This window comes from Balaenoptera acutorostrata, chromosome 1 (assembly GCF_949987535.1).
Source record: "Balaenoptera acutorostrata chromosome 1, mBalAcu1.1, whole genome shotgun sequence".
NCBI classification, from domain to species: Eukaryota; Metazoa; Chordata; class Mammalia; order Artiodactyla; family Balaenopteridae; genus Balaenoptera; species Balaenoptera acutorostrata.
Genome location: NC_080064.1, coordinates 92341419 through 92367391, shown reverse-complemented (window position 1 = coordinate 92367391; position 25973 = coordinate 92341419). Strand labels below are relative to the sequence as shown.

Below are 25973 nucleotides of genomic sequence, written 5' to 3'. Positions count from 1 at the left end.
CTTATAGACAGAAGAAAAAAAAAAGCTTACCTAGAAAGAAAATATAGAGAGATATCTGAGGGCATGAGAAAATTCTAAGCAATTCACAATCATACTCCAAAGTTGAGAAAAATACTTGAAAAAAGATTCTAATCAAACATAAGATGAAAAATTGAAAAGATTTCAAGCTAAGAAAAGAAGAAGAAAGGACAGAAGTAAGCAAAGAACATTTTGAGATATACTTATTTATAAGGATAGACAGCATAGAAATGGGGAATGTAAAAGCTAAAAAAAGAACTTTTGAAATAAAAGGAAGTTACTATAAGGAAAATTCTGGTTAGTATTAGAATAACAGCCACTATGGAGAACAGTATGGAGGTTCCTTAAAAAACTAAAAATAGAACTACTATATGACCCAGCAATCCCACTACTGGGCATATACCCTGAGAAAACCATAATTCAAAAAGAGACATGTACCACAATGTTCACTGCAGCACTATTTACAATAGCCAGGACATGGAAGTAACCTAAGCGTCCATCCACAGATGAATCGATAAAGAAGATGTGGCACATATATACAATGGAATATTACTCAGCCATAAAAAGAAATGAAATGGAGGTATTTGTAATGAGGTGGATGGACTTAGAGTCTGTCACACAGAGTGAAGTAAGTCAGAAAGAGAAAAACAAATACTGTATGCTAACACATATAAATGGAATCTAAAAAAAAAATGGTTCTGATGAACCAAGGGGCAGGACAGGAATCAAGATGCAGACATAGAGAATGGACTTGAGGACACAGGGAGGGCGAAGGGTAAGCTGGGACGAAGTGAGAGAGTAGCATTGACATATATACACTACCCAATGTAAAATAGACAGCTGGTGGGAAGCAGCAACATAGCACAGGGAGATCAGCTCGATGCTTTGTGACCACCTAGAAGGGTGGGATAGGGAGGGTGGGAGGGAGTTGCAAGAGGGAGGGGATATGGGGATATATGTATACATACAGCTGATTCACTTTGTTATACAGCAGAAACTAACACAACATTGTAAAGCAATTGTACTCCAATAAAGATGTTTAAAAATTTTTTTTTTACATAAAACTTTGGAAAACTGTAAAGTTATTTGTTAATCAGTTGAAGTTATAACTCTGTTTTATAGTGAGTCCACTGGAATATAACCTCTAAGATTCTTAGTTGTTTTAAACTTTTAGTTTAGTGTTAATAAAGTAATTAGTGAATAAAAAAAAATCACCATAACAACAAAATATTGAGGGTAAGTGAAGAGAGGGAGAGAAATAAAATAATTACAGTGATGTCTAAAGAACAGAAAAGGAGTGGTAAAATCAAAAGAGAAAAGATGAAAGTACTGGAAATAAGAATATTGGAAAGATCTATCTTATTTGTGTTCAAGGAAATAGAAGGGAATTTGAGCATCTTACACTGAGAAATATTTGATACAGAGTGCTTGATTACAAGATCAGGGAAAGGAAATATAACAATTAATAGATGGAAAAAGGCAATAGAAATTCTTTATTAGCAAGGAAAAGAAAGTGAAATGAACACCTTGAACAAAAAAGCAGATGAAATGAAAATGAGGAAACAATAAAATAAAACAAGTAATACACATGAAGGAAAATAAAATAAATTATATCATTACATACAGTGTTAACAGACTAAATCTTTCCATTAAAATACAAAAATTATCAGATTGAAGTTAAAAGAAAATAGCTTAGGTGATATTTATAATAAACATACTCTAAGCATGGTGAAAAATAAAAGTTAAAATTAAGAGATGAACAAATAGATATGCAAACAAAAGGCAAGTAAGAACAGTTGCCTTTTGTCTAATATTAGACAAGGTGGAAAATCTTAAAAGATTAAAAACAATAAACAGGATAAAGATGACATTGGGTAATAAAAAGGCAGGCTTATGATGGAGATATGAGTCATAAATCTATATACAGAAAGTAAAAAGCAGATAAAAAAACAAAAAAATCATAATTAGAAATGAATGAACTTGTTAAAAGTACAGTTATATTGGGAATCATCACCATAACTTTTCCCAAATTGCATAGATGTAATAATGACATGGATGGTAATAAATCAATTTTAGAACTCAGATGTTTCCTATTTTCAGGAGCAGATAAAATAAAACATAAGGAGCTCAAGCACAATTAACTAAATAAAAAAAAACAAATTGATGTGATTTGCTTCTGTTTGTAGTCTTGCATTATATTATTCCAGAAAGGTTCATTTTTAGTCTACTTGGAAACATGCGATAATTAAATTTAGAAAATATTTGTTTGAGAAACAATCTTGAGATTGTTTCCTGTTTATATTTCTTGCTTATATTTAACCAAGCCATGTACCAAGAAAAAGCAAACAAACAAGCAGTAAGAATTGGTCTACTGTAATTCCACATTTGCAATATTCATCTCACTGATTTAGTATTAATGACGAAACATACTATAAGAAAGGAACAGGATAGTCATATTCTTTAATGAAGGAAACTAGGAGAAGAGAGTTAGGAAGTTGTTTACTGCTCTTTTGGCTTTGCTCTTAGTCTGTAGGGGATATATTTCCCCTGTTGAAAGAAAACTTGCAAAAGCTCCAGTGTTTGGATGTATGGTATCTGCACTCCAAAGAGAATGTAATCTTTGTGGCAAGTGATCCAAAAAAAGTCCTTGGGGAATTTGAGGAAGCTCTGAAAAAGACAACCACAGCAGCAGGATGTTTCTCTAGAAATGAAACACTTCTAAGAACAAACAGTAAAGAGTGCAGTCCTAGTTTATTCAGTTTTTGGCTGGTGTGTACTAATCATTTCTGTATTTCTAACAGTTTTAGGATGATCAGAGCGATTTCCTCCCAAAATATGTAAAAACACAATTAGATGGATGTTTAACTCCAAATCCTGGAGTCAAATTACATCTTTTACATATCTGAATGTATAGTATCTAATACCTAAGGGATTTTTATTATTAGGAAAAAATTCAGAATGTTTACTACAGAAAAATCTATACTTAGTGTGAAGATATATATACACTTTTAATAGCTAGCAATAAAGTTACAATAACAATACTAAAATAGCTATTAAATTAATATACTTAAATATAATGGTCTGTTGCAAATGTTTTCTAGCAGTATTTGTTAAAAGGAATTAATATTAATATACAAGGTATTTATAATAACAGATATTTTGATATAATATGAAATATTCAGTATATTGAAAACTATGGTACCAATTATTTATATGTTTAATAACTAGAAATTAAATGCCCAATTAGTTCACAGAATTTTTAGTTTTATATGGCTTTATGTGGTCCGTTAAAAAAAACATAAAAGACTGACATGGAAATATTGATTCATTTTTTTTGTCCAGTAAATCAATTATCTTAATTCAAATATTAAAGATTGAGGGAATTCCCTGGCAGTCCAGTGGTTAGGACTCTTTCACTGCTGAGGGCGTGGTCAGGGAACTAAGATCCCGTACGCAGTGTGGCGTGGCCAAAAAAAAAAAAAAGATTGAATATCAAAGATAATTCAATTGTCTGACTAATTCATTATGCATCAGCCAAGAATTTATATAAATTTTGAAACAATTTATATTTTTACGATGGACCCACTTGTCTTAGTTTGAATTCCCTGAGATATGGATTTGAGCACACAGAGTTTATTTGGAAGAGGATCTGATTTCAGGAAGCACCGGTGGGGCAACAAGGATAGGAAAAAAGGTAATAAAAGAATATGTTAATTAATACTTATAAGTAAACTCTCACTTTGTACTTTAGTTTCAAGTGCCTTGGGGAGCTCAAGAGATTATATAGAGTACCCTTCACCATTTTCACATCAGAAGGGGAAGAAATTCAGTGCTCGAAAACTGCTCTCAGGGAAACTTACTCCTTAGAACTCCCCTGTAAAAGAACATCCGCCAGAGAAAGCTCTCGGGAAATGAATGGGTCACTGGAGGAGGCAATAGGAAGGCTTTGGCTTGGCATCCATGAGACAGGATAAGGTGGGCACCCCATGTTTCCATATATTTTTAGGGCATAATGAAATCCACAATATCTGTTTGTTTTCAACCAGAGAAAATGTACAAAATTGTAAAATAAAACCACAAGATTATGTCAAGTGATTGACTAAAGATAAGCTTTATCTAAACTATTATAATAAATGTTAGTGTAATATAGTGAAAAGAACATGGGTTTTATGTTTTAACAGATCTAAGTTACAAATCCAGTTTCACACATATATTCTCATAGCTGTGTGACTTTCAGAAAGTTTCTTGATCTTCCTGAACATTAGTTTCCTCAGTGAGGGAGAAAAGGCTGTGCAAGTTACATTACAGTGAAATGAGATTCAATTATTTAAAATATCCAAAGAGCCTAATATAGCTCAGGGATACCTCAGGTACTCAAAAAACTTAATTTCTTTCCTAGCAAGAGCTTAAATTCTGGCTGAAGTTAAATCATTCTTTTATTATTTGGTATTGTACATCCAGTTTTAGGTAAAGAATGATTCCCAAAGGCAAAACTGTAGTATTTTGCCTAGATTATTCTCCTTTGAGCATGTATTTTGTACCATGTCCTGTTCTATCTGGAAAGTAATTTGTCATTATTCTTGACTATGAATCAATGTAGTAGGCATTATTACTATAATTATTATTATTATTTTCTCATTTTACAGATAGAAAAGTTGAGACACTGAGTAGTCGAATAAGTGATGGCCTGGATTCTTAACTCAGAAAGCTCAAATAATATAAAAAGATAAAAATCTGAGACAGTATCTATTTGGTAGACTAAATAAGGTAGAAAATGATAGAAACAGATTCATGAGGAGATGGCAGGATGAGCTGAAAGTGGAATTATTTTTTTAAATATATCAAAATTATTATAAATAATTATAAAATTCACCTTGGAGACATTGAAAACAGTAAGGAACAGGATTTTTGGTATGAAAAGCATAAACAGTGATAGAAAACAGAAACTTTCCATGAAGGCAGTGAAAGTGTACAATAACACAAAATTATGAGAAATGAGGGAAACATTTTTTAAAAATTGTAAATTCCAATTTATAATTAAACCCAGAGGCAAGTACTGAAAAGTAAAAAAACAAAAACAAAAATAAACAGTAATTCCATTTTATATATTGCATTGATCCTCACAATAACCATATGAACAATAAACAAACATACTTGTTGGGACTTCCCTGGTGGTCCAGTGCTTAAGACTCTGTCCTCCCAATGCATGGGGCATGGGTTCAATCCCCTGTCAGGAACTAAGATCCAGCATTCCACACAGCACGGCCTAAAAAAAGAATTGCATTTTGAATTCAAATGTTATCAAATTGATGACATCAACACCATTTCAAAAAATGTTAAATTTTACATATCCACACAAAGACTTGCACATGAGTGTTCTTTTTTTTTAAATGTATTTATTTAATTTATTTATTTTTGGCTACGTTGGGTCTTCATTGCTGTGCTCGGGCTTTCTCTAGCTTCATCAAGCAGGGCCTACTCTTCGTTGCAGTGCACAGGCTTCTCGTTGCGGTGGCTTCTTTTGTTGTGGAGTGTGGGATCTAGCTGTGCAGGCTTCAGTAGTTGTGCATTCAGGCTCAGTTGTTGTGGCTCACGGGCTCTAGAGTGCAGGATCAGTAGTTGTGGCGCATGGGCCTAGTTGCTCTGCAGCATGTGAGATCCTCCTGGACCAGGGCTTGAACCCATGTCCCCTGCATTGGCAGGCGGATTCTCAACCACTGTGCCACCAAGGAAGCCCTGCACATGAGTGCTCTTAACAGCATTGTTTATAAGTCAAAAAGTGTAAGCAACCTAAATGTTCATTAACTAGTAAAATGATAGACAAATCAATGGAATACCCTTACAATGGAATATTGTTCAGTAGTAGAGTGGGGGGAAGGATAAATTAGGAGGTTGAGATTAACATATACATACTACTGTATATAAAATAGATAACCAACAAGGACCTACTGTATAGCACAGGGAAATATACTCAATATTTTGTAATAACCTATAAAGGAAATGATTCTGAAAATATATTTATATATATATATAAAACTGAATCACTATGCTGTATACCTGAAACTAACACAATATTGTAAATCAACTATACTTCAATAAAAAAAAGAAAAAGAAAAAGATCAACAACCAAAAATTTAGAATAAATAAAATAAAACAAGTACATGAATAAAAACGAATAAATTATTGATACATGCTAAGTGAAATAAGCCAGGTAAAAGACATCACGTATTTCTTGGTTCCAATTTATATGAAATATCCAGAAAAGGCAAATCTATAGACAGAAAATAGATTAGTGGTGGTCTAGGGTAGGGCATGATGAGCAGCAGGGTGAGGACGAACAATTAATGGGCATTAGGGATCTTAATGGGGTGATGAAACTATTCTAATACTGATTTCTGGTGATATTTGTACAATTGGTAAATTTATTTCAAAAGCCATTGATGTGTATGCATAATATGACATGTAAAATATGTTTCAATAAAGTTTTAAAAATGTTCAATTTTATACAAATAATAAGAAAATTACTGAAGTTCCAAACAATAAAAATGAGAAACAGACATATAAAGCAATAAAGAGAAAATACAGATACTTTTGAAAACGTTTTTCCAATCTATTAATAATAAAAAAATGTAGATTAAATTTGCTTACAGGAGATTGCTTCCCAATCCTTCAGAGACCTTATTAGGAAAGGGAAATGTCCCTAGTCAAAGAGGAGAGGAAAGAATCACTGGTGTTCATTATTCCAAGCAAGATATAGGGCATCCAGATGGTTGAGAAGGAGCCAAACTGTCCTCTCTTGGCCAGATGGATAGCAGTTCTACCTGAAGGCTGCAATGTCTAATTGTCTCAGAATACTAGGGAGAGTGATTCTTGGATTCCCCACCTCAGACAGTTGAGTGAGGCTGTGATTTAATGCAACAGTCAAGCAGGCATGGTTATGTAAACTGCCACATCAAAACTGACCAGGTGCTTTCATGATTGATCTACTGCAACGTTTCAAGAGTGAGAAGACATTTTAAAACAAATAGCTACAACTAAAAGTCTATCATATATCCACATCTTATACAGAGTACTGATGTCTAAATTCAACCACCTATTTTATAGACAGGTCACATGAGCAGATTTATATCTAAGATGTAGAGGCATAAATCACTCTAGAGGAGCATCTATGGCAAAAAGATGACATCTTCACACAAAATGACTTGTGTATGAAAGTGTGGTCCCCTCAGGATGGGTATTGTCTTCATCAGTGGGAAGACATCCTAAACATATCCTTATCACAGTGCTTCTAAACTGATAATGAAATGTGCTGTTTGTGTATTTATAAGCACTAAACCTACTAAATTATAAGATCAGTCCTTGAGGGCAACTGTATGTTACTCAATCTTATTCAATTTTGCCCTTCCAAAAACTAGCACAGTGACATAGTATGTGCTCAACAAGTATTTGTAAAATAACTAATCTTTAACTTGCTAGTGTAGTTATAAAGCACCAAATTTTACCGTGAATGTGAATCTTGGGATTGGGGTGTGTTGATAACAAGCCTCAAATCTCTTTTGTGTTTCCTTTTCTTGCAAGGTTATCTATCCTTTGCCAACTATCCAATTACCAGTTATAATGAAGCACGCTTACACAGCTTGCTTCCAGGCAAATATATGGATGTTAAATCTGTGAACCAGACAATATTAGCCCTTTCCAGGATGTGATCGGTCTTTTAAACAAGGGAAATATAAATGTGCTTGAGTATTCTCACCAAATATTTATAAATTTGGGTGCTTCAAAATTCATCTAGATAAAGTTAGTCTTATTAAAATCATCTGTTCTGGCATTCATATTTTTGTAAATTTATAATACATTGTACCTCTTGTGTATTTTTCTTGAGCTATCCCATGAATGACTTTTTCCTGAAGGTTTTCAAGGCACTACAAGAGGTTTCCTTTACCATGAATAGGAATTACCCATTTTTTCATTGACAATGTAGTATGAAAGTAAAAAAAATGTTATTGATATCAAAATTTAAGTTAAATTTTGCACTCTGCTTAATCAAAGTTAAAATTCTTTCCTAACATAATTTTGTAAAAGTTGAGTAGATTGGAAGCAACTAGTATCACAATCTTATTAGCATTATATGATGTGTGATATAAAATAATTATCATTTTTTTCCATTTATAATATTTAAATTTTAAAAGGTATTATTAAGCCCAGAAGTAAATAAATTAATTTGAAAGTTCTGATATCTCAATATTTTTCTATTTTTAAGAATATTTTCTTTTGATATATTGGGATGTCATATATTATAAGTAGATTAGAATAGCTCATAATTTTAGCAGCCATAGTAATTTTCTCAGTGATAATTTTTGCATTTTTATACGTTGTTCAAGAACAATGTGGTAATGGTAAGGACTACAACATGAAAACCGAAGTAGGAGGCTGATTTAAATTGTGAAGTAGAATAATGAGATTAAAAGCAAGATGAGATTAAAGCAGGAAGAGAGAAAATATAGACTTTAAAAATGTCTAAAAGTGAAATGAAGGAGAAAGATGGAGTGACACGAATAAGTATACATATAACTGATTCACTTTGTTATACAGCAGAAACTAACACAGTATTGTAAAGCAATTATACTCCAATAAAATGTTAAAAAAAATAAAGGAGTGACACGAGTTGGAGGCAGTGTGGAGACAGGTATTTTAGGTTAAAGGACAGGAGCTTGTGTAGATGAAACCCCCATAGCAATGAGCACACAGAGTACTCACATGCTGGATTATAAATATCATTATCCAGTAAATGAAATGAGGGCTCCTTGGAGAAATGGCTGAATCCAGGGGTACAACAGGGAGATTACAAGATGAGCCTGGAACATTCATTGTGCCAGAAAACAAACAACTGCTTAAAATAAAATGGAGACATGCCAAGAGGACAAAACAGCCAGCTTAAAGGAGCTTTCTCTAACTGGCCAACTCTGAGACAATATCAGTGTCAAAATTAAAAGTAAATCATTATGTATTGAATAAATGAGGGTACGTGCATCCACACTGAAACAAATAAATGAATAAATTGAGAGTTGGATGAGTAATGAGTTATTCCAAAGTATCTCTCCACAAAATACATAAAAATCACAAAGGGCAAAAGAAAATGTTTGCAAATGGAGGAAACCATAAGACATGACTGTTAATGAAAAGATCAAAGTGAACAGCACAGTACTAAGATAACCCAAAACTGTGTATAAATGATAAAATGCAATGAGAAGAATACACATCACTCATCTAGCATTCTTGACAATGAAGCTTTATCTAAATCAAGTTATGAGAAAATATGAGACAAAACCAAATCAAAGGACATTCTACAGAATAACTGATCTGTACCTTCAAATTTTGAAGTCATAGAAGGCAAAGTAACACTGAAGAACAATTTCTGACTGAAGGAGTCTGTAAAGACCTGATAACTAAATAGCATAATTCTCAACTGTATCCTCTTGCTGTAAAGGACATTATTGTAATAATTGGCAAAGTTTGAGTGGGGTCTGAAGATTAGATTTAGTAATGTAATTACTGATTAGTGTTAATTTTCTGATTTTGATAGCTGTATTGTGGTTCTGTGTTAACTTTCTGATTTTGATAGTTGTATTGTGGTTCCGTAAGAAATTACCCACAACATATTCAGGGTGATGGGGCATTGTTTGGCAATTTATTTTCAAATGGTTTAGGAAAGAAAGTTATTTGTGTTATACCTGCAACTTTTCTATAACGTTTGAAATTGTTTTTAAACTTGTATTAAAAATAGACTTAAAAAAAAAAATAGACTTGAGGTAAATTTATGTGGTCATGGAACTATTATATTTCTTGATTGTGTATACATTTGTCAAAATTCAATGAACTGTACATTTAAAATGAGTACATTCAGGGACTTCCCTGGTGGTTCAGTAGTTAAGACTCCATGCTCCCACTGCAGGGGGCACGGGCTTGATCCCTGGTCAGGGAACTAAGATGCTACATGCTTCATGGCATGGCCAAAAAAAAAAAATGAGTACATTCATGGTACACAAATTATACTTGTACAAAAAACATTGTCAGGTTAAAAAACACATTGCCATGTTTAAAAATAAGAAAGAAATATCTTGATTAAAAATAAAAATGAAACTCACTATGGTGAGTGAGACATATGGCATAAGAATTCTAAGGCCAGCTGAGGACAGAAGACAAACACCTTGCATTTGGCAGGAAATTATAATTGGCATCCACTCATGAAGTCTAAAGCTGGAATTGTGTTTTTCATAGATAAAAGATGACTCAGGAGCTCTGATGGACTGTACAAGTTGTGAACATATGGGACCAAAACCTAAAAGTCTACCACCCATAGTCACAAGCAAAGCTTCTAACTAAAGAACTACACATTCCACAGGACCAGGGTTTGCCTAAAACCCAATCACAATACAGGAAGGGGCTTGCTCAGCAGATTAGCTCTTAAACATGAAATGCCAAACACAAAAGAATATCTGCTTCCATGAAAGACTTTCAACAGATTGAACAAAATGTCAAAAAAAGAAGATAATAGAGCAACTCTATAATTCTTACATAGATAAATAATGAAATAATGTTTATAAACAACTAGACTTTATTAAATGTTAAAGGGCAGTTATGAAATTGAAAACAAGGTAGATTTTTATAGGAACTTTGGAAATTAAAAATATAGTAAAAATGCCAACATAAATATATGTATATATATATGTGTGTGTATATATACATATATATATGATAAACGTGATAACAACTAAAATAATTTAACAACTGCATATAGTTAAAGAGAATTTATTGATTACATTATAATGGTGAAACTCTCTAAGAATGCAGCATAGAAAAGTTAAATAATGAATGATAATTAAGAGACACTAAGAAATATGGAAGATGAACAAGAAGTCTCAACATATTCTAATAAAGAAGCAGAGACAAGTGATATTTGATGAGATAATGACAGTGTGTGTGTTGTGGGTGTGCCTTTCCCAGAATCGATGAGAGAAAAATTCCATATGTTGAAAAATTTCATGAGTTGAAAAATCCACAAAATATAGAGATTTTTTAAGCTAGTATCTAGACATATCATTGAAAAACTGGTGAACATGAAGAATTAAAGAAAATACCCCAAATTACCAGAAAATAAATGTAGATGCCATGAGAAAGGTACTGAGAGAATAGAACTGTAGACACAATACATACTGTAAAATTATTGTTAAGAGTACATGCAAAATAAAGATATTTTAAGACATTTAGACTCACAAATTATCCCTTCAACAAAAAGAAAAATGAAGCCAGAAGGAAGAAGTGGGATTCAAGAAGTAACAGTGAGAAAATAATTCATTAAAACATAGTGAGGAACAAAATAATAAGGTAAAATCGCACATTAAATTGAACAAAGAATAAACATAGATTTTGAAAAGACGAATTAAAATTGGCAAACTACTTAAAACTAAAGAGGACAAACTAAGAGGACAGACTGTTTATAAAATAATATTGGTAATAAAAAAGATGTTATGTACAGATATAGTTACATTTAAAATATAACAGTTGTATAAATTTAAGCATCTTAAAATATATAAAGAGATGTTTTTCTTCAAAAATAAACAATATCATAATATAAACAAGAAGAAATAGTAAATCTGGATAGGTTAAAGCCATTAAAGAAACTGAAACTGTATTAAAACATATCCCAACAAATAAGGCACCTGAACAAGATAATTTTATTTAATTCCTCACCAAGTATCAATTATATTGTGTTCTCTTTTCCTCTTTGGTGAGTGTGAGAAAAGGGATCAGTAGAATGCATCCTTAACTTATAAAATGAGAAAGATAAACCTATATCTTGTTTACCTTTTGAAACTTTAAATATACTCCAATTATTAGAAATTAAAATTATCACTAAGCCAAAGCAGAAGTAAAAGTAGTTTTTGAAATGACACTTATAATTAGATTCATAAGGGAAAATTCTTTGTGTCTTAGCTAAAGTTCAAATGTAAGCCCTATTTTAGTGTGCCAGAAATAATTTGTGTTTTATCATTCATGAATAAATAACTATTCTCCTTGGGAAATCATTCAGTTCTGCAATTAATATCTAGTGTTTCCTCTAATATTTTCTTAGAAAAAATTAAAAAAAGAAAATTGAGCACCATTAGTTAGTAACTATTTACTTGCACTTCAAAAGCAAAATATAACTCACAAGGAAGATTTGTTTTAAAAATATATATTTATGTTTTAAAAACATTTTAAATCTTTGGAAGTAGGCAACACAAACCTCTAGGATTAAGAGTTTAGTACAGTTAATCTGACCTGTAATTTTAAAATGCATTGATGTTCTAGGATTTCAATTATTAAATGTATTTCATAAAATTGTATTATAAACATCTGGAAAAAATTAACAGATCAGATGTGATGTTTGATGTTTCTTATGTTACTGCTTAAACACTTTTTTTTTTTTTTTTTGCTGTGCCACTAGGCTTTCATTTCAGGATCTTAGTTCCCGACCAGGGATCGAACCCGGACCACAGCAGTGAAAGTGCCAAGTCCTAACCACTAGACCACCAGGGAACTCCCTTTAAACACTTTTCTGACAGCACTACAATTGCTGGCTTATTTTTGACAGTGGATGCAAGTATAAATCTCTTTTTCTGTTTAAAGACAGTGATGCCGAAAGCTCAGCTTCTCTGTACACCAGTGCCAAATCGAATCTTGGAGACAGAGTTTTAGGTGAAATAGAAAAGGATAGCTTTATTACTTTGCCAGGCAAAGGGGGACACAGAAGATTTCTGTCTCAAAAAACTTTGTCCCCACTTGCAGAGGATAGTGAGAAGTTTTACAGTAATGGTTCAAAGAGGGTGTGATCAGCTCATGGACATTCTTCTGATGGGTTGGTGGTGACGTAAGCAGGAGTCAGCATCATCAACCTTCAGGTTCCAACTGGTCTGGGGTCTACATGCTTGTGTGCAGCATACCATCATTAATTGTTAACTTCTCCCACCTGGAGGAGGTTTCCGTATCTGCAAAACAGCTCAAAGATATTGTTTTGTGTATGGGAAAATAGGACATTGCCCCAAGGCTGCCCTGTTGTTTCTCTTGACTGTTTGTTTCTCCCTGGTCTTGCATCCCCTCCGTTCCCTAATTAGCAACCACTTGAATCTGACCATTGGAACTCCGGGAAGGTCATGGAGGCTGAATGAAGGCTGTTTCCTGTAATCAAATAAATGGGGGACACAGAAAGCCTTTGTGCCCAGGAGCCCCCCAGGGCCCTGCTTGGTATCAACAGGCACCTAATCCAGTTGGTCATTTGAACAAATTGTATACTTATCGCAGGCTTGTGTCTAATCTAGTGCTTTGTGGATGTGAGTATCCATTTCATCTTCTAACTAGAACTTCTCTTTCCTCTAAAATACAAAGCCTCTTCAGGTCACAATTCCAACCACCTTCTGTAGACTGTGGTTCCGATGTCACCTCAGTGTTCAAAAGCTTTGATGGACTATTTGGGTCTCTCCCACATGAGCTCTACCACTGGCCAGCAGATGGTCTCTTAGTCCAGTTCTCCAGTCTTTGATATTCTAATGAGGATCAGGTCTCTGCCTGTGCAGCACAGGAGTAAGTGCAGGACTTCATACACAGCTCATGGGGTCTGCTTGCCCAGAACCACCCCCTCTCCACAGTCTCTCCAGTACTTTCTGGTTTTCTAGTGGTCCCTTTTTCATTATTCTAGTCAGAAACCTGCAGCTTACTACCCCACTGACATGCTTTTCCATTGCTGCATTTGCATTTGGGATCAAGCAGCAGGAGAGCGGAGAAGAAAAACACTAATAGGGTTTCACGTCCCCTGCCCCACCCCTTGGGGCTACAGTTCCACTGATCAGAGGAAGATTCCCTCTTTAAGAATTTTGGTTCCTCGGGAATCCTGCTGACAGGGCTGCCACTGCCGCCACAGGATGGCTGTGGGCCTAGGGTGAGAGGGAATTGAGGAAAGGAAAGAATGGAAAAATGAGGGTTTTCTATGCTCTTCGAGCCAAAACTAGCTTGCTTTTTTTGGCTCTCTTCCTGTCTGTGCTCCTGTGGCCATGTCTGTGCTTCAGGCTACATTGAGCTCAGGTTAGATCATACCAAAGTAAAACAAAAACTAAGGTATACTTACCTCAGGTTCTGAGTCCTGGTTTTTCTTCCCCTGCTACCTTTTACTTTTCAAATCCTCAAACAGTTGCTCTGGGCATTCTGTGTAGGTTTTATATCTGCAGTTGTTACGGGAAGGGCGACTACTTCTAGGGCCGAGAGTGGATTCTCATCTAACACTAGGAAATGAATTGTCCGAGGAGACACACATACTGACAAAGCAGAGAACTCTGGAGCAGAGAGTAGCAGGGTAACGGAACCCAGGACGACTGCTCTGCCAAGTGCCTCACAGTCTCAGGGTTTTATGGAGGTGGGGTTAGTCCTTTGGGTTGTCTCTGGCCAATCATCTTGCCTGTGCCTATATGTGGTCCAATTCAAGGCCTTTCCAGGCAGCGCACGCATCTCTCAGTCAAGGTGGTTTTCAGCCAGAGGGTTTCTGGGAGGTTGGCCAGACATATATGGGCTGGCTTCTCCTTCCTGCTTTTGGCCCCTCCCAAATTCTTCTGGTTGGCTGCAGCTGGTCAGTTCCGTGTTCCTTATCGGGACTTCCTGTTGTGAAATAATCCATGCAAGCTGGCCAGGGCAGGTGTTTTCAGTCAATGGTTCCCTAACAACTCTCCCCCACCGAGAGACTTCATACTCAGGATACTTCTTGGGAATTGGGGCGGAGGTCTCTTTCTTCTGTAACTACTTCCTCCTGGAAGTGGGGGCCATCCTGGCTAGTAGAGTAGAAGTCTCTCTCTACCTTATCTAAACTGAGGTATTTCATGTCCGAAGTCGGCTTCCACCCTTGTAGTAACAACAACTTAGTCTGAAAATGTTGGAGCCTGTCCGAGATAAACTTTGTGAGCAGTTGAAACAGACAAGGGCCAAACAAGAGGTCCAACAGGATGGTCACCACCGGACCCAGAAAGGGAACGCAAAATCCGGGGTGAGGGCTGCAGGGTGTGTGACTTTCTTCTGACCGGTTGGTGGCGATGTAACATGGTGGTGTTCCAGGAATCTTGTGCTCAGTCTGAAGTTACCATCCTCCACCTGGGTGAGGGCCTTAGTTCCTGCTGAAGAACTCAAAGATATTGTTATGTATATTCCTTGAGGAGGAACCAGGATACTGCCCCAAGGCTGCACTATTGTTTCTTGATTGCTCCCCCCTAGTTTCTGCATCCCCTCCCTTCCCTGATTAGCTACTGTTTGAATCTGCCCTTTGGAATTTAGGGAAGGTCAAAGAGGGTGAATAAAGCCTATTTCCTGCAAACAAGAAATGGGGGACACCAGAGACTTCCTTGGCGGTCCAGTGGTTAAGACTCTGCGCTTCCGCTGCAGGGGGCATGGGTTCGATCCCTGGTTTGGGAACTAAGATCCCTCGTGCAGCGTGGTGCAGCCAAAAACAAAAAATGGGGGACACGGAAAGGATTTGTACCCAGGAGCCCCACAGGGTCCCACTCAGTTTCAAGACCAGAAGAGGTGCTGAGGGTGAGGGAAGTCTGGACTGGGTATACAGGAGGAAGATGACTAATGTTATTTGTGGCTTCAATAGAGACCAGCTACACTGGTGGGCACTGCTGTTTGTCCCACTGACTTTTTCAAGTTTCCTCCAGGGGTTTTCTTTTGGAGTAAGATGGAAAAAGTCCACTTCACTTGTCTCTCCTTTTGACTGTGTTAGGGAAGGGACCTTCTGGTTATTTTCCTGATGGCCTGATATGAGGGATCTGAGCACATTGTCACCATGCTCTTTTCCGATTGGGGTTGCTACACTTGTCCGTTTCCCATCAAAATTGAGCAAGTGGAAGCCAAGAAGAGCTCATATGGATCATATGGTGCCAAATAAATTTCTCCCTTACCCCAAAATGTAACAAGAGCCTTACCTCCTCCTCATGATGAGGACCAATTACATCTGTCAAGATATTATTGCTCATTTTGTCTGGGCATGTTATTTTGAGGAAGAGTTACTCCTTTATCAGTAATTCAGAATAATAGGGCAATAATGCAAAAATTAAGGGAATATGCTTCCTAATCAGAAAAGCAGATGTTCAGATGTCACTTTTGGAAAGTTTTTAACTTATCTGATGTGTCTATCATCTGTAAAGTGGGCATAAGTAGGGGATAGGTATTTGGATTACGTAATAGGACCTATGGAATATACTTACCATGATGTCTGACACGTACATGCTCTTGTGAAATGTTTTCTCTTATTATTATTTTCCATGATACATCATTAGGATAGCTATAGGTCTCTGTTTTCCTCAGAACACACAGACTATGTATGTTTACACAGTGCAATTAACAATAGTGGCCACTTTAACTTTGAAAATTATCCCAGTTTGGACACTAATATTTTATGCTTACCCTTTGTTGGCCTCCTGTACACTTGAGTCTACTTCCTTAACACTTCTAAAATGTGTCGCCTACTTCCTATCCTCCTTTTCTTTGCTTCTGTAAAATTTCTCAGAATTTTTTGCACAGATTACCACTATAGTCTTTTAGCTACTCCCAGTACCTCCAGTATTGCCCCTTTCATCCTGTCTCAACACTGACAGTAGAACAAACTTTCCAAGTTCAAACAAATCCATATCACTAAGATCATTCAAAGACTTTTGAAAGCCATCTTTATATATATATATATATATATATATATTTTATCATGGTAGATACAATTCATTATGATCTAAAACCTGTCTACATCTTTTTGCAACAGGCCAGCACCTTGAAGCACTGTTTTCTGGGCACAATGAAATAAAGGCATTGCTTTTTTCACATAACATCAGTAATCCTTTCCCTAAAATTAGGCAATGTATGAAAATGCCAATCAGGGCCCCATTTCCCAATGAAAAAATTAATCAACATTTGGTTATCAAGCTAAAATCCCTAACCAATTTCTGAAAAGTCTAATAAAACATATAACAGTTGATAGTGTTAGGATGCACAATGCTTAAAATATCTCCATTTTATTGCTAAAAATCAATATATTTGTTAACAAGTTGTTGACTTTTATGCAATAACACATATTGTTTGTATGTCAGGCCATAAATGTTATCATTTACAATACAGCAAGGCAAAACCAAAACACAAATAAATGAATTTTTGTTAGACCAAAATACATTAAATATATTCAATAAAAAAGCTAAGTGATTCCACAAAAAGAAATTTTACTCCCAAATGAGAAAGAAAATTGAAGCATGAAAAATGTTGAGGAGGGAGACTTGAAGCAGACACAGTTTGTCACTGGCTGTGAAAGTTTATGATGCTGGGTTTTGTATGGACATATGTCTTCAATTGTCTTGGTGTACTTGGTAGCAATTACAACAAGTGGAAATGCTGGATTATATGGTAACTTTATCAACTTTTTGAGGAAATATCAAGTGTTTTCCACAGGGGCTGTACCACTTTACATTCCTACCAGCAGTGGATTTAGGATTCCAATTTCTCCACATCTTTGCTAAAACTTGTTAATTTCCTTTTCCTTTTTAAAAAAATCACCTTCCTAGTGGGTATAACGTGGTATTTCATTGTGGTTTTAAAACTCTTCCTTGGTGACTAATGATGTTGAGTATCTTTTCAAGTACTTGTTAATTATTTGTGTATCTTCCTTGGAAAAAATGTCTATTTAAGTCTTTTGCTCATTTTTAAATTGGGTTTTTGTCCTTTGTCTTGAGTTATAAGAATTGTTTATTTATAATGGGTAATATCCCATTATCAATTATATGATTTGTAAATATTGCCTCCCCTTCTGAGGGTTAACTTTTCACTTTTTTGATGGTTCCCTTTGAGCCAAAGTTTTTAATTTCAGTGAAGTTCAACTTATCTGTGTTTTTTTTGTTGCTTGTGCTTTGGATGTCATAATTAAGAAGTCCTTGTTTAATCCAAAGTCATAAGACTTACACCTATTTTTCCTCCCAAGAGTTTTCTAGTTTCAGCTCTTATATCTAGGTCTTTGATTCATTTTGAGTTAACATTTTTATTTTGTGTGAAGTATGGGTCCAAATTCATTGTTTTGAATATGGATATCCAGTTGCCTCATGACTATTTGTTGGAAAGAGTATTCTTTTCCCATTGAATGATCTTGGCACCCTCATTGAAAATCAGTTGACCACAGATACATGGGTTTATAACAATATTACTCCTAATAGCCAAAAGGTGGAAACAACACCAATGTCCATCAACTGATGAATGAATAAAGTAAACATTGTATATCCATACATGTGATATTATACAGACATGGATAATATTCAGCTTTAAAAATAAAGGAAATCCTGAACTTTGTGACAACATGGATGAAACTAGAAGACATTATGCTAAGTGAAATAAACCAGACACAGAAAGACAAATATTGTATGATCTCTGTTATAAGAGGAATCTAAAATAGTCAAATTCATAGAAGCATATAGTAGAATGGTGGTTGCCAGGGCCTGGGGATAAGGGGAAATGGGGAGAGATGATCAAAGGATACAAAGTTTCCATTATGCAAGATGAATAGATTCTGGAGATCTAATGTAGACCAGTATGAATATGGCTAACAATACTGTAATTGTATACTTGAAATTTGCTAAATGTGTAGATCACATACACACAAAAAGGAATGGTCACTATGTGAGGTAATGGACAATTACCATTGTTACCATGGTAATTAATTAGCTTCATTGTGGGGATTATTTCACAAGGTATACATATATCAAAACATCAAGTCTTACACCTTAAATATATACAATTTTTATTTGTCAATTATAGCTCAATAAAGATGGAAAAAATACTTGCAAAGTACTTAGACCTCACTACTAGCACATAACACAAACTCAATAAGCATTTTTTTCCTTTTGCTAAAAGCCAATTTGTGCAATGAGAAGTTTGCTGTAAATCTTCTTTTGTCCATTTACAAGTTACAGTTCACTGTGGTGCCACAGGTCCCTGCTCAGAATAACATCATTAAACATTCAATTAAATTAATGAAAGACGTCAGAGCCAAAAGGTCACATATTATAATGATTCCATTTATATGAAATATCCAGAATAGGCAAATACATAGAGACAGAAGCAGATTGGTGATTGCCAGAGACTGTAGGGAAGGAGATGCGAGTGGCTACTAAACGGGTTTTCATTTGGGGAGATAAAGTACTGGAACAAGATAGTGGTGATGGTTGCACAACATTGTGAATATACTTGGGCCACTGAATTGTACACTTTAAAATGGGTTAAATGGTGCATCTTATATGTATTTTACCACAATAAAATAGCTAAATTCATTGGATTCCAATGGAAATCAACTTTACTAAAATAGTTATGAGACCACTAAAAAGAAACCAAATTTTTGATGTAAAAAAAGGAATGAATACAGATGTATGCTACAACATGGGTGAACCTTAAAAACAAGCTAAAGTGAAAGAAGCCAGTCACGAAGAACCACAGAGTGTATGATTCCATTTATATGAAATATACACACACACACACACACACACACACACACACACATGCAAACCTATAGAGACAAAAAGTAAATCTGTTATTGCCTAGGGCTGGAGAGATGAGGGCTTAGGAGTTGGGGGCTAAGTAGTGTGGGTTTTCTTTTTGAGGTAGTGAAGGTGTTCTAAAATTGTGGTGATTAATGGTTGCACAACTTTGTGAATATAATAAAAATGATTGAATTGTACACCATAAGTGGGTTAATGGCATGATACATGAATTATAACCCCAAAATTTTGTAAAAGAAAGTTTATGATGCTGAATAGTTGAGTGATGAAGGGCATACTTTAGACCAATTATCAGATTCAGAGGATCTGATAGTCTCCATCATTTTGGTGCTCCTGAAAGACCTCTATCACAAAAAAGGTTGGTAAATCATCAGGGCACATGGTTGATGCTCTCGCATGAGAGAATTGCAAAATGCACTTATGTTCATATTCCTGTTACTGATTTTCTTTGTATGGTGCTGTAGTGTTTCCGTTTTAATCCTTTTTGTCATGCCCCTTGCTACCTTCTGTATGAATTTTATTTCAACTTTTTAAAAAACTTTTGTGACTTATTATACAACTCTAGGCAAAAACAAAAGCTAAATATGAAAGAAACAGTTGAAATATTCAAGACAATGACAGTACACAGTGACAGAGAATATCACAGACTGCATATGGGAGTGTGATTGCCTTTCTCAGGTCTAGTAGCAGTGAAGATGTGTGTCCCCCGTTTATATTCAATGTGGTTTTTAAAATATCTACACATGAATAGATATCAAATATTCTACCAATTATGTTTTAGAATATAAATGGCAACTTTCCACATATTATTTTGCTTTTGAGTTCATAAATATACATTTTTTTCTTGTATGAGTTTTCACCAAGACCCTTTAACTGATAGATATAATTGTTCTATGAAGTTTAGTTACAAAATTAGCAGAATTATTTTAATGGGAAATCATGAAGAGGAGACAGTTCTGCCACAGAAAGCTGTATGTGTACTTCCCCAGATATATCCCAGTTTTCTTTGTCCCTATTTCTGTGAATAATCCTCTCTCTCCCCATATCACCATCTTTTACACCTGGAAAATATATTTCCATATTTTGAGACATACTTTATCTTCTGTACATACCTGAGACAAAAGTCCCCCGAGTTCTACAAGTCTGCCTAATCTGGGTTAGGTGTATTTCCTAGGTTCTCGTCTTTCCTCTGTCATGGCTATGACAACACAGTACTTAGTTGTCTATTTTTGTCTTTATTTCATATATTACTTAAATTCCCTGAGGGCAGGAACAATATCTAGCTCATTTCTGAATCCCTATGTCTAGCAGAGCACCTAGCACTTGGTAGCACTCAAAAACATTCAGGGAGTGAAGAAAGGAAGGAATGCAAACTGAGCAATTATCTATAACAAGCCTGTGGCTCAGGAGAGAAGCTAGAGCTGCTGATACATATTTATAAATCTTCTGTGTAGAGCAGGTAGTTGAAGCTTTATGACTGGATGAGATCACTCCGGGAGAATGTAAATAGCACTGGTTCTCAAATCTGGCTTTACTTTAAAATTACCTACGGAGCTTTGAAAAAAATAAAAACACCCAGGATCTACCTGAGAAATTCTGAAGCAACATCTCTGTGGGGGGCGGCCAGGCAATCCTGTTTTGCAAAATCTCCCCAGGTGATTGAAATGCAAAGTCAGAGTTAAGAAATATTGTACTGGTAGAGTTTAAAAAAATTTTTTTTTAAAGATGTCACCTGAATGCAAAAGCCTTCAGAGTAAAAAATATCTAAAGATCAGGATAAGAAAGAGTATAAACAAACAAACAAACAATGAACAAATAGCATAAAAATTAAAAAAATCAAACAAGCAGATAAATAAATAAGAAACTGAGAAAGATGACTCAGAAAGGTAAGAGATCCAAAAGCTGTATTGTCACAGAAGCCCAGAGAGGAGAGCGTCCGAGAAGGAAGAATTGTGTATAAAGTGTAAAATGCCAGACAGATTCCCTGGACGTTAAAACCTAAAAAGCAGAGAGAAAGACAGACAGAGTTAGTAGTTCAATGACAACTTTTATTAAAAGCTATTTAGGTGGTGGGATGCTAAGAAAGGAATCCAAATTATAGTGAGTTAAAGAATAAATTAAATGTAGAAACTACAAATTTCCCTATAAATCATAAGAAATGCTTATTATAAAGTATTTTCAAGGAATTAAGTCAATGTGTATTGTATTTTTTTAGGATATAGTCATTCATTATTCCATAATGTTCCTGTATAAATGTTCACAATAAAAACATATTGTAATATGATATAATCCTAAAAATATAATGTAATCCCCCAAACAGCATGAATCACCTTCTATGTAATCAGAAACTAATCTGGTTTATATTGTGTGTGGGTAAACAGTTCTAAAGCTGTGGGAACAAAGAGAAGGGAACTAACCTGTTTCTTATTTTTCTACTGTGTAAGACAAAAAAGCTGCTTTGCATGTATTTTTATCAGATAAGGACTATCTTATTTTGCTATTACCTCAACTGTAAATACCAGGATTTTCCTGATCAAGGTATCTTGTTGCTATTACTGACTCCAAAACCAAGATAATGTAAGTAAGAAAGTGTAGTAAATTGTCAACTTCTAACTGATTAAAAAGTAATTGCTATACAAGCCAAGATACAGTCTCTAACCAATTTGTCTCCTGCAGAAATAAGATACTATCAGATCCCAGTAAAACTATTCAAATATTTGAAAGCCTATTTTAAGGCACAACATGCAAATTACAATTGTTTAGGGTTAATATATTTTTTATTTGTGTACATTGCTTTGCACAAAATTAGAAACTCAGAGTATGGTTGGATGAATTTATAGACTCAAGAATGAGATAGATATGCATATTTTATAGCCCTAAATTGTGGTTCCCAATCTTTCGATTTGGATGATATCTTTACTTACGTCACATATTAAAGGTACAATGCCTTCATTTATTGGTCTGCAGACAATGAAATGCTTATACTAGATTTTGTGAACTCCTTACCAAAACACCAGGTCCAGTGGCTCACAGATTGAGAAACTCTGTGCCAGAAGCCAGTGGAATTTGTTTCACCCTGAGACTAAATCTGTTGTCCCCAAAAGAACGTTTTTGATGGACAAATATATGAATAAAACTTTGAGACCTTTAAGACTTGTATTTAAATTTAAGATTTTAACTATATACCATGCATTTCTGAGTTTTCTAAGAGAGTAGAGCTGCAGATTTCTTATGATTTTTCAACAAAATCAATCTTCTTCTTACTTCTATTTTGTCTCAGCTGCTTGGAATGAAAATTCAGTTACATGTAAACTATCCCTCTAAGAAAACCAAGGAAGGATTAAATAAGTATAAATAAAGCGTCTCAATTCCACAAACTAATTAGGTACCAGTCACTTCTACTTGGCTTTGGGTTCTCCCTCTTGGGAAAAAAAAATCTCTCTCTCTCTCTCCCTGTCCCTCTCTTTCCCCCCATCCCCACCCATCCCTCTACAGACATCATTCCTTTGTTTACTCTCCTTTGCAGTATATCTCCTTGCTACTTTTAATTCATTTCTTCCCATTCTCTTTGATCTCACTCCAGTAGATTGTAGTCTCTATTCATCTAAAACAAAGCTTGTCAAGGTCGTTAGTGGTCACAATGACTAAACTAAGTTTTCACCATATTCAACCCTTTAGTACAATTTAATGGTTCCATTCTCTTGACTCACTTTCTACAACTGGCTTCTGAGACACCACCCTGTCTCTTTCCCAGTCTCCTTTCTGATTCTCCATCCTCTTCCTCTACACCTCAGAATGTCCAGGTTTGGTTATCAAACTGCCTAATCAAAATTTCCCCGGATGTTTAGCTTGCCTTAAAAAAATGTAACAGGTTCAAAACCAATCTCTTGATCCTCCCCATCATTAATAAAAGAAGGTTTTTCTTAAAAAAACTTTCCCTTACTTTAGGAGCTCAAGGCAAACCTCCTGATATCATCTGTGGCTTATCTGTTTCTCTCATACCTCACATCATATGCACCATCAAAATATATCCAGTATCTGATCCAGCCTCACCAACTCCGAGATATTATTAGAGTTCAACCAACCATCATTTCTTGCTTCTATCATTGCATTATCTTCTTATTCTATTTCTCTGCATTCACTTATTCCTTAAACTATTTTTAAATGTTTATCATTTACTTAAATCCCTCCAAAATATTCTTATATCAAAGTAAAATCCAGTGTCTTTATAATTGCCTATAAAACCCTAAATGATCTGTTCCCCCATTCCACTTTATGCCTTATATCCTTCTGCACTTTTCCTTGTTATCTACTCCAACCATGCATTCTTTCCTCTGCTGGTATTTTCCCAATATACATGCGTTCCATCCTGGTCCTGAATGTCCATCATTATTTTTGGATACTCAGCATATTTCTGTAATTTTTTCTCCCTCAGGCATTGGCATCTAAATGATGTGCTTTAACTGTCATCCAGACAACCGAACAGCATGAACTTCTCATCTTACCTCTTCATTCTTACCAGTTCTTACCAGCCCATTTGCTTAATACTGACTTGGAAATATGAAGGTATAGAAATTATCAGCAATGCTTTTGGCAGTCATTTTTTTCTTTCATATTTTCTTTGTATTTCTCTTCAATAGTTGCTTGACTCAACATCTTTCTGTCTGCTCTATACAATGAAAATAAAAACTAAATTGAGAATAGAAAAAAATAATTAAAGCACTAAATCGTACAAATTACAAATCTGTTCCAAAACATACTTACATTAAATAAAATACGCATTTCAGTAAGTGATCTACAGTGAATGGTTATGCATTTTAGGAAGCTTCACGACATCTAGGCAAGGCTAACATTTGTGGAAGGAACTAAGAGAATTTGCATCCAATCACAGTTTGTAGTGGGTTTCTGATCGCCAATCTGTGAGCTACACTGAGCACATCATTAGCATGACCTGTGCAGGGAACTGACTTTGGGAGAAGGGGAAGAAGCAAGCTCTAGCCTCAATTCTGAGTTCATTACAACTTCTCGAGAATCTCACCATCAGCCTATACAGTACAGTTTCAAAGAAGTAAGCATGTTAAGGTAAGGGGACAACTCTTGAGAACCCCAAACAAATTCTCTTGCTGTATTTATGTAGAACTCTCCATCTACAATGGGCAGTCATGAAGAGGTTCTTCCTTAGGACAACATGGTCACAGGACTTGAGGACCCAATGGGACCGAGGGGAGCACGAGGACTGGGGAAGAGGCTCCCTTTTTTGCTTCAGTTGGAGACAAACTTATAACGCACAGTCCACGGCGCTGCAGTCTTCTCGTCCTAGCCTCTGGCATAATGTTTCATGCACTCTTCAACTTTATTCTGAAAGTCCTCCTTGTGTGGCAAATGATGTTCTGCAGCTTCAATATGCAGTGGATCATCAAAATTCAAAAGATCACTTAACAAAGCGTTGAATCCCCGAACAACATCCTTCAGTGTCCTCGTGGGAGCGCAGCCGGTGCTGTCAATCGAACGTTCTCTCAGTAAACTCAGACATACTTCGCCTGTCTCTGTGATGTTGGGGTGCCAGATCCTGGTCAAGCATTTCACTGTGGGAGGTACCACGTTGTACATATCAGGAGCTTCAGTATCAAACTGAAATTTTCCACCCTCCTAGTAACCCTCATCTATCAAAAAACACAAAACCAAAAAAAAAAACCCCCAAAATCCTGGGGTTACAGTTAGCTGAAAGCAATGAAGCTTGTTTGTTTGAGGAAAATGCATTTTACATGTACAAGGTAAATTAGCTTCAAGTTCTGCAATCTCTTTAACTAGTAGACTGTCTCTCGCCGAAGCCCTCTGAGTGGAATCAGAGGCTGTGGCTGACTCCCGGGAGGGACCCTTTGAGACCGACCATCATCCCGCTTCAGTTGGCTTGCCAGCGTCAGCATTACTGCCACCCTGCCCTGGGCACCGCAAGACGGCAGAGTCGGGGCGGCACCCCACACCACACCCGGCCAGCGGCGGAGACACGCGGCGCTCAGCGCCGCACCCAGCTCTGGCCGCTGGACCGGAAGTGGCTTGGCAGGCGGCGGGACCGGAAATGAGGCCAGACTCGGCTTCTCTCTTCCACCTTGGCTTCTCTCTTCCGCCTTGGCTTCTCTCTTCCGCCTTGGCAGTCATTTTTAAGAGCTGAGAGGAGCTCTTCCTCTCCCCGCAAAATTGACTGGAACCCCAGAAATCGGTAGATATAGCAATTAAAGAGGTAAACTCAGAGAAATAGTTGGTAGTACCCAGATCAATAAAATACCCTCTTCTTATTTGTACCTTACTGATTCCACAATTAAAATTCTATAGTGAAAGCTGAAGTATATAGTGACA

The 25973-nt window shown here is 35.8% G+C and overlaps 1 pseudogene; it reads right to left on the bottom strand.

Annotated features, from left to right (window-relative positions):
- Positions 1-24932: 24932 nt before the first annotated feature.
- Positions 24933-25543, bottom strand: LOC103015521 (NEDD8-conjugating enzyme UBE2F-like; annotated as a pseudogene).
- Between the last annotated feature and the right edge of the window lie 430 nt (positions 25544-25973).